Below are 8,989 nucleotides of genomic sequence, written 5' to 3'. Positions count from 1 at the left end.
CATTCTGGTGTATTTTCTTTCCTTATGTCCGTGGAGAAGCATCTTGCTTTTCAATAGTAAATGTTTGCTTAGGGAAGTAAGTATTATCTCTTGGAACATTACGTTTGTAAGACCTTCACAGTCCTTGTGTGTATATTTAATCAAAAGGCATATAAGGAATTGTACAGTCCTTGAAGACCTGAGATAAGACTGGTTTTTTGTTTGTTGGGGTTTTTTTATGCACCTCTTTCAGGCCACTTCTGAAAGTCATGTACATATGTAGACAGGTATATGTGCAGCATCACATATCTCAGTTTGTGTGTGCTATTGCTTAGTAAGTGTAAGTAAGCATCACTTGGCTGCACATCATCTTCATACAAAGTTGTGGAGAAAATGGCCACAACTCTTTAGACTGTCCACTCCTTTTGTGAATATTAGTATAAGAAATGCTCTGTTGTTAAGAATCTGCTAAGAAATAGAATTTGGTTTTGGCTACTATATTATAGTAACTGAGATGGGCAGATGCATGTGAAAACCAGGAAATGAAATTGGTAATAGTGTGAAGAAAATATATTTGAGATACTTATCTTTTTATAAGAGCGGTTGGCTTTGTAATTTCCATGTACTTTGCTTGGCCATGCAGTAATTTATAATCCAGAAGAGGGCCTTACAGTTCCACTAATGAATTAAGAATACAAGTACAGTTCAATCTTGATTATATACCTCTTAGCGGATACTTGTGAAACTGTTTATAGTCTATTCGGCTGATATTCAGAAATTCAAGAAATGCCCTAACTTTTTTTTTTTTTTTAATGCAAAAGTGGTTAGAATTTTGTGACTATAAAAACTGAATACAATTAAGCCTTTTAGATATTTCAAATAAATACTTTCCAAAGTGTTTTTTTAAAAGAGCACTAAAAGCATTACTTTGTCACCATTGCTCCTAATAGCTTAGAATTTGTGTTTTGTGTATTTACTTATTGTTTAGAGAGTAACATGGGAAAGAAGCATTTTTACCATAATAGCTATTTTCAGAGTTTAGAAACATCATTCTTTTTACTGACATCTGTGACCTATCCTGTTCTCCCGACCATTACTTACAGCACTCTTTCAGTCTTTTCCTTTTCATAACCAAAAGAAGTTATGACTCTGTTTGTAGAATTCCTCAGCTTCAGAGCTCCGAGGGCTCACAAACCAGACAGCTAAGCTGGAAAAGCTATTTAGGCAAAGACTGTTCTGAATTACTGCGATGGCTTTATTGGAAAAAAACGGTCACACCCATGGTTACAGAATTTGGCTGGTGATGTAAGATAGCTCTTTATCTGTATGGATGCATACGTTCAGTTCCTCAACTGGACCATAATTTTCTTGTACCTTGAAGAAGTCACTGAAGTCCAAATTAAAGACATTACACTTCTAGCTTGTCATTGACATCAGTGCAAGAGGAATTGGAGCCTACAAATTTTTTTGGACTGGGACCTAAATCAGCACCTGTTCTTCTGCAGAGGGGATAAGAACAATTTCTTTCCCCACTACCCTCTTTCAGAGAAGCATGTTGTTAGCATTTGGGTAGTGTGACAGTAGGAGCCATGTAAATAAGTAGAAAGATTACTGGGAGTAGGACAAAATACATTTTAAAGGCTCTGTCCAATTCTACAGTTCTCAGAAGTGAAACAAGTATTTTGCAACAGGAATCAGTGGTAACTTGTCACTTAAAAAACAGTTTAAAAGTCTTGCTCAAAGCCAAAGAGACTGGAGAGGGTGGCAAAAATAAAAATCTCTCTTAAGAGTGATCAGGGGTAATAATGTGCATCTTAGAAAAGGGGTATGAAAGAGGAATAGCATAGCAAGCTAAAAAATATGCTATTACAGAAAGGTTATAAAAGATGCTTTAGTGTAATGTGTGAGCAAAAAAACCCAGTCTAGTATTAAGAGGCACATTTGGATGTGTGGGGTTTTGGTGGGGTTTTTGTTTGTTTGTTTTCAGTATAACAACTAGTTTGGGGAACAAGCTGTTAAAAGATGTTAAAAGCAAAAATGTAGCCCATTCTCCTTAAAATTCTATTACTTAAGAACAATACCTCTGCACCTGCCTGTATTTTTATACAAGGGGGAAATTAACTCGTGCTTGGAGACAAGCCGCTCATCAGAGCCATGGCATGACATCTCAACAACTGGCACAGGAGTGGCTGCCCCCTGCTCTCCCCCCGCAGGCAGTACTGTGCTGTCCTCCCGCCCTGCTGTTGGCCTTCGCTTGCCCTCAGAGGTGTGCCTGGGCTGCTGCTCCTAACCATGAGCATCGTTGCTGTTGTTTAGAGTCGGACTCACAAATGTGAGTGCTGCACGAGGAACTATGGAGATCCTGGGCAGGAGGCTCTAGGTTCAGGCTCAGAGAAATGTCTCCGTAGCTGAGCTCGGGAGGGCCAGAAGGCAGCCGTGACAGTTACAGCCCTATGAGCTGACCAGTTTCAGTGCTCCAGATCAGAAAATGAAGGTAACAAGAAAGAGAGTTGGAGAATACAGAAAGAAGGATGTCAGAAAGAGAATGGAACCATTCTCGCAACGCCTGTTCAGTGAGGAGACAGTTGCTCATGGTTGTGGTAGCACAGGCTTGGTTTGTAATTGCCGCTACCAAATAAAATCCTGCTGCAAACCACTCGGAAGCACCCCAGGAATCAAGAGCTGAGGGGTTGCACAGCCTGGAAGAAGTGCTGCTGTCTGCTTGCTGGGGACCTAATTCACAGTCTTTGGCTATAGCCCTAGAAGAGCGTCAAGAGCAACAGCTTTAATTGTTACTGCTACCTGGAAAGCTCAAAGTAGCAGCTTATAAATGATGCTATTCTTTTTCAGAGTGCTTTTACTTTGATCTAGTTGTGTCTAGGTTTTCATATAGCAGGCCTCAGGAGCAGCAGTAAGTATATTTAACTGGCTTATTTAAAGAGGTTTAAATGCTTCGCATCACCATTTTTCTCTTGCCGCTTGATAAATAAATAGGTAGGCTTCAGCGTTACATTTACCTTGGACTGCATTTTTGCCAGTTCATCACAGGCAAACATGATTTTAATTCAGCCTTTGGTTTGGTTGTCAATAGTCTGACATCAAAATATATTGAACCAGCTAGGAGGGCAAAGAAGCAAAACAACACGGCTTTGTCTCTGCTAAACCGATTACAATTGACAATCCAAGGCTATAATAAATACGTCTTGTGACTTGCACACGAGGAGAGCCTGAATTTAAATTACAGCTTTGGGTTTTGAAATGCTCACTGATCCATTCCATTCCCATTAAGAGCACCTTCCGCTCTGCAAAATTAAGTGATATCTTTACATGACAGTTTAGTTAATTTATTTTTTGATATGTGCATTTATGGAGTTTCTCCATTAAGCTTTTGAAATGTCTGTAGGTCCTGTGCATTAATGTAAATGTGCCATGGCCCATAATTACCTTTGGCAGGCTTAGGGCACTGATAAAAAGATTACATTTTTAAAAACTAAAGTCTTCAAACTTCCCTGGTGCTTGGCAGGAAATCTATTTCTGTGTTTTATTTGGAGCGAGGCTGGGAAGCCTGCAGCCAACAACTCCAGTGTAGGCAGTAACTGTTACATTTTAGAAGAAAATACATTTGACGCTAAATGAGAGAAGGGGAGAGGAAGACAATTAGTGTGAGAGTACTAGAACCAGCTGTTTATTTGCTTTGCCTTGTGGCTGCCAATATATACTCTTATCATTAAACTGCATCTAGAAATGGGGTATTTTCTATGAAATTACTTTGCAAAACATGGATCTTTGTCTTTTTAAGGGGCTGTCCCAAAGTGAGCTTATCTTCCTCTTTCACAATAGCTCTGTGCTAGCCAAGAATGCTGGATTCTCCCTTTGCCTCCTCCTCCCTCCTTGCTAAAAATGAACTTTTCAGGGAAATATGGAATTCAGAGAAGTTTGAAGGAGAGCAGATGGCCAACAGTGATCCAATAGGATGTAAAACTTCAGTTAGGTAGTTGCTTGGCAAGCAAGTACAAGTAAGCCCGTGATGTTTCCATAGTGATGTTTCCACATGGTGCCTTCCTTTTGTCTTTTAAAAATCTAAGTGATTAAAATAAAAAGAGGGGGTATGAAAAAAAAAAAAAAAAAAAAGAAGGGTTCTGTACACCTGAACATTTAGTGTGGTATAATTAACTCTGCCACAAGGCAGTGACTTGGGCTTGTTGCAGCTTTCTGGCTGAAGAGTGATATACACTGACCTCAGCTACGGTCGCACTCACCAGCCTCAGTTGCTGTGGTGCTTGTGGGGGCCGCCCGTGTTGCTGGATAAAGCAGGGACAGCTTCTGAAATAACGTATCACTCTGATTGTAGTGCGCCAGGAGGGGCAATTGCTCAGGCGCTGATTTTTGTGGTGTCAGGATTTCACGTTTGCATATTGGGGAAGGTTTGCCGTGGCACTTCTCTAACCTTCAGAGCTTTCTCTACATGCAAGAAGGCAGTGTAATAAAAATTGATACTTCCCATGACTTTGATTCCTACATTCTCTTTTGGAGTCTGAGAGGTAGCCATTACAGTCACATTAATTTGTGAGGATATAAACAACTGCCGTTATCTGTGCAGCCATATTACAGAAGAGAAACAAGATTTGTAGGGAGAGGCAGTATCTTTTATTAAGCCAAATGATAGAAAAAACAATAGGGACACCGAGTTCAAAAGCTTACCACCTTTTCCCACACACCCAGTGAAAATAAAACAAAAATAAGTACATGTTTGTATATACCATCTCCCTGCAAACCTTGCTTGTCAAATTTGTCCAATTTTTTTCAGGAAAATCATCTGGTTTGAGCAGGAAAAGAGGTTGTAGAAGACTGGCTCTGCCCCTAACTCCCCAGCAGACCCCTCCACTGCCTCTGCACAGGCACACTGGCATGTGCACCAGCACTTTGTGAGGACTCAGTGCAATTTTCCCTTCCCAAAAGCCTCCCAGCAAGGTGCTGAATGCACCAGCTCATTTACTGAGTCCCTCACGCTCGAGCAGGGAGACTCTCTGGAGAAGAAGCAACTTCCTAGTGGGAGTGCTGTGGAATAGGGGGAGAGAAGTTCGCATTACCTGTGGTTTATGAATCCCAGCCTGAACTCTCCCAAATGCAGGGGTATAAGCAAATGAAGTCAGTTAAGCATGGGAACTAAGTTGCCCAACTGTCCTGTGCTTTGGCCTCACCTGTACACACACACCTACCCAGCAAGAAAACCTCCTGCTTGCATAGTGGCCAGCCTGGTATTACTAACCGTGACCCTGGAAACAGCAAATACTTGCTCTTTTAAGAAATTAATTTTCCAGCCCTCTGCGACTTCTTTCTAGACGAGCTGTGCAGCACTTGTACTGGCAGCACCAGCAGCAGCCTGAATGAATCATTCAAAACTACACCTGCTTAGTGCACTTTTTAATACTTCAGTGTGTTCATCCTGTCAGGAAGCTCTATCAGGATGCTCGAGCTGCCAGTGACAACAGGGAAGGCTGAAAGCTCTCAGCCGCAGTTGCAACAAAACCTTGATTACTTACAACAAAGGGTGAAGCGCCCTTTGTTCTAATTAATCAAGGTTTTGTTGCAACTGTGGCTGAGAGCTTGCCACCCCAGGGAAGATCTGGCAACTTTGGTGTGTGCAGCTACAGCTCGGGGAGTTTCAACCTATGGATTTACCTATAGATTTACAGAGTCCTTGGAGTGCCTCTGTGCCACAGACGGCAGTTTGGGAATGGCATTGTAATGGGTTGGAGCTGGGCCGAGTGGAGCAGCTCACGTCTCTTTACCATCTTTACTTTAACCCAGTGCTGCGGGTGTTTTCTCAGTGCTTGCTCACTTCAACGTGTTGTACTGAAAGTTTATTCAGTTCGTTCCTGCAGGTCTTAGTCCAGTTGGGTGAGTCTTTAACCCTCCTTTATACCCTGTGGCAGAGCTACCAAGTGCTCCCATTTGGAGCCACCTGCCTGTCCATTTCAGATTTCAGACCACCATCAGGCAGCACTGTTCAGCAGCCATCAGCACTTGCCCATGTGCTGAGGCTGTACTTGTAAACCTAATAACTCCAATATATCTTTGTGTCTGGTCCTGTGCTGAGCTCAAACTCAGCTGCACCGAGAGGAACGTGCCTCCCTATTGATCTCGCACAGCATTTTTTCATTTTGCACCTTCTTTTCTTTCCTGCAGCCCCCCCAACAGAAGTAAGGAGCTGCACTGCGTAGCTCAGGAGCAGCAGCAGTGAGCAGCCTCAGCCCTCTTGCCTTTCTGCCGCTCCAGCTAGAATAACACCAGCTACCAAGAAGGGATAACCCACAAGGAGCCTAATGAAACAGCAATCTGGCATTAAGATGTGTATACAGTTGCCATTTGTTAAATTGACAGATGACATTTGGAACATGCAGCCCCTATTCATTTTTTTTAAAGCTAAATACTCTCTTGGAATAAAGTCTTTGCCATTAGTCTTAAAGCTGATTTCCAGCCCAGACAGGGCCAGCTGTGCTTTTACACATTTCTGGGCGCAAGGTCAGATTCCTAGCAGCTATAAGATTTTTTTTTGCAGTGAACTGGACAATTCATGAACAATAAACAATTCCCTGCCTCCCAGATTACGTTGGACCCTACCTTTATTTCCCCCCTCCACTACTTTTCCATGTAGAATTCTTTACATAAGAAAAAAACATGGAGTTTTGAGAAAACATTTTTTGATCAACTTGAATTTCATCATCTGCTACCTAGTCCCACTTGTCTACATTTTTATGTATCTACAATAAGAAGGTGCCAAAGGGAAGCTCCAAACACCTTCAACAACAGTTTAAAATTTATTCATGAGCAACAAAGACTCAGCTTTCTTAGAGACAAATACCTCAGACATTATATTTTGGGAACAGTTAAGAGTGTGAAGGGACTCAGCTCATCCAACTCAAAAGCATAGAAATCATGGTAAAGACACGATATTCCTTTACACCTTCAAATCACTGTCAACACTTTCAATAGCATACTTATGATAACTTCCATTTCCAGCTCCAGAAATACTTAGAAGAAATAGGTGCCTAAACTTTACCAAAGTTGTACTCTTAGACAAGTACTTGGCTGTTACTTCATATGCTTCTTCGTCAGTTTTATTGATAAAGGTCCAGAAAACTCATCTTACTGTTTATTTAATGTCTTTTCAAAGTCATTGCATTTTAACACTAGGATGTCATTCCACTACTGCTATGCTGCCACTTCAGCTTATTCTTACATGTAAAAGAGCAAAAATTAAGCCTTCCAATATGCAGAAAAGTTGATAATTAGATGGCTACTATTGACTGAAAGCAGGGAAGGACCTTCCATGGGTGCACGCCAGGTATAAGTGTTTAGAAGATAGCATAGTTTCATGCCATGTCCTTTCAATGACTAAACCAAGGTTGGCAAAAGGTAAAGTCTCTTGACAGATGTTTTTTCCGGCAGCTAGGGCAAGAGAAGCCAAGAGCATGGCCAGCAACCCTCTCACTCTGCATCAGATTTGCCAGGAGTCACAGCCACTCAGGAGCCACAAGAGGAGCAAGAGCCTGCAGAATGTTTGAGTCACAGGGACGTTTTCTTTCTTTAAGTAAAAAAAAGGAAAAAAAAATCTTAAATGATTTACATATGAATTGCTTCTAATGAGGACACACAAGCTCAGTTTTCCAGCAGACTTTCAACAAGGCCAAAATTAAGGATACAATTACATGGCAGAATACTAGACTGAGATCTTCATGGTTTTTATGTCAACAGTGAAGTCAGCCACTGCTGGTGGGTGGGAAGCAGCTCTCTTTAGGGATGTTGAGCTCGTTGATTTTCTGATTACTTCAGAGAATTTTAAAAATAGCAAATTATAATAACAGGCCTATAGACTCTGTAGCAGCTTTCTGATTAATGTGAAACTCAAGATATATGCTAAGTTCTTGTCCATAAGGTATGCTGTTCATTTTCTAGATGCTATTTTAACCTGTGTCTTCTGAGTCACATTAGTCAAAACAATTGGCCTGTAATTTAATTACTGCAAATGGTGCATCAGTGAGTTATTTCCTAGGAAGGAGAGTTAAGAAAACCCAATACTGCAATTAATGCTGAAATGGAACCTTTCTGCTTTGGCCTTTCAAAAATTTTTCCATATGACAGGAGCCAAGTGAGACTGAAAGAGTTTAGAAAATTCTATTAGAAAGTCATCTTCACCCAGAGCTTTCCCAGAGACCAGAGGTTTTATGACTCCCTTTTATTTCTTCCTCTGCTTTGGGACTACCTAACTGTTGCCTAATTTCCTGCAGAATTATAGGTATTTCCAATTTACTTAAAAGATCTTGAGTCTGTTCAGCTGTGCAAATGACTCAGATTAAAGGATTTTAGAACTCAAAGGAGATGTCCTTAAGGTCCACAGAGTTTGTAGATTGTATGACAGATGATCATGCTCAGGAATCACATAACACCCTGCTTGCTTTCCTTCCCAGACTGTACTGCCAGCAGTTCCCAGACATTTCTTCGTGGCTCTTAAGTTCATCTTTTCCACCATTTTGTGAGCAAAGGTTTCTCCACTTTTCCTTCCCATAGAAATGTAAGTACAATGCAGCTATGCATCTGAGTCCCATTAGGCAAGAGACCCTCTTTCTATTGCTTCTTCACAACCATGCAGCTTGATAATTTAGAACGGTAACATTTAGGGCCCAAGCAGATTAATCAACAAAATCAGCAGCATAAAGAAATCTTGGTGGGATTCAGAGACTCTCCCAAGCTGTGGTAAGGATACTGGAAAGGTTTTTAAGCCATGCTATGTCCAAAAGCACCATGAGGTGAAAAGCATAGCAAGTTCTGTGATCACCCCTTCAACCTTCCTTGTAGAATATCATCTTTCATTTCTACCGTGTATCTTGTGGGTACTTTGGGTCATTCACACTCTAGATGAAGATCAGGCCTTGCTGCACCTGCTAGCGGGCTGAAATACAGTCTGCCTGTGCCTGACTCATCCAGAACATCTTGGACACACACACAT

Source organism: Athene noctua, chromosome 1 (genome assembly GCF_965140245.1).
Source record: "Athene noctua chromosome 1, bAthNoc1.hap1.1, whole genome shotgun sequence".
Lineage (NCBI taxonomy): Eukaryota > Metazoa > Chordata > Aves > Strigiformes > Strigidae > Athene > Athene noctua.
The sequence above is the reverse complement of the archived record's forward strand: the minus strand, read 5'-3'. Positions refer to the sequence as shown.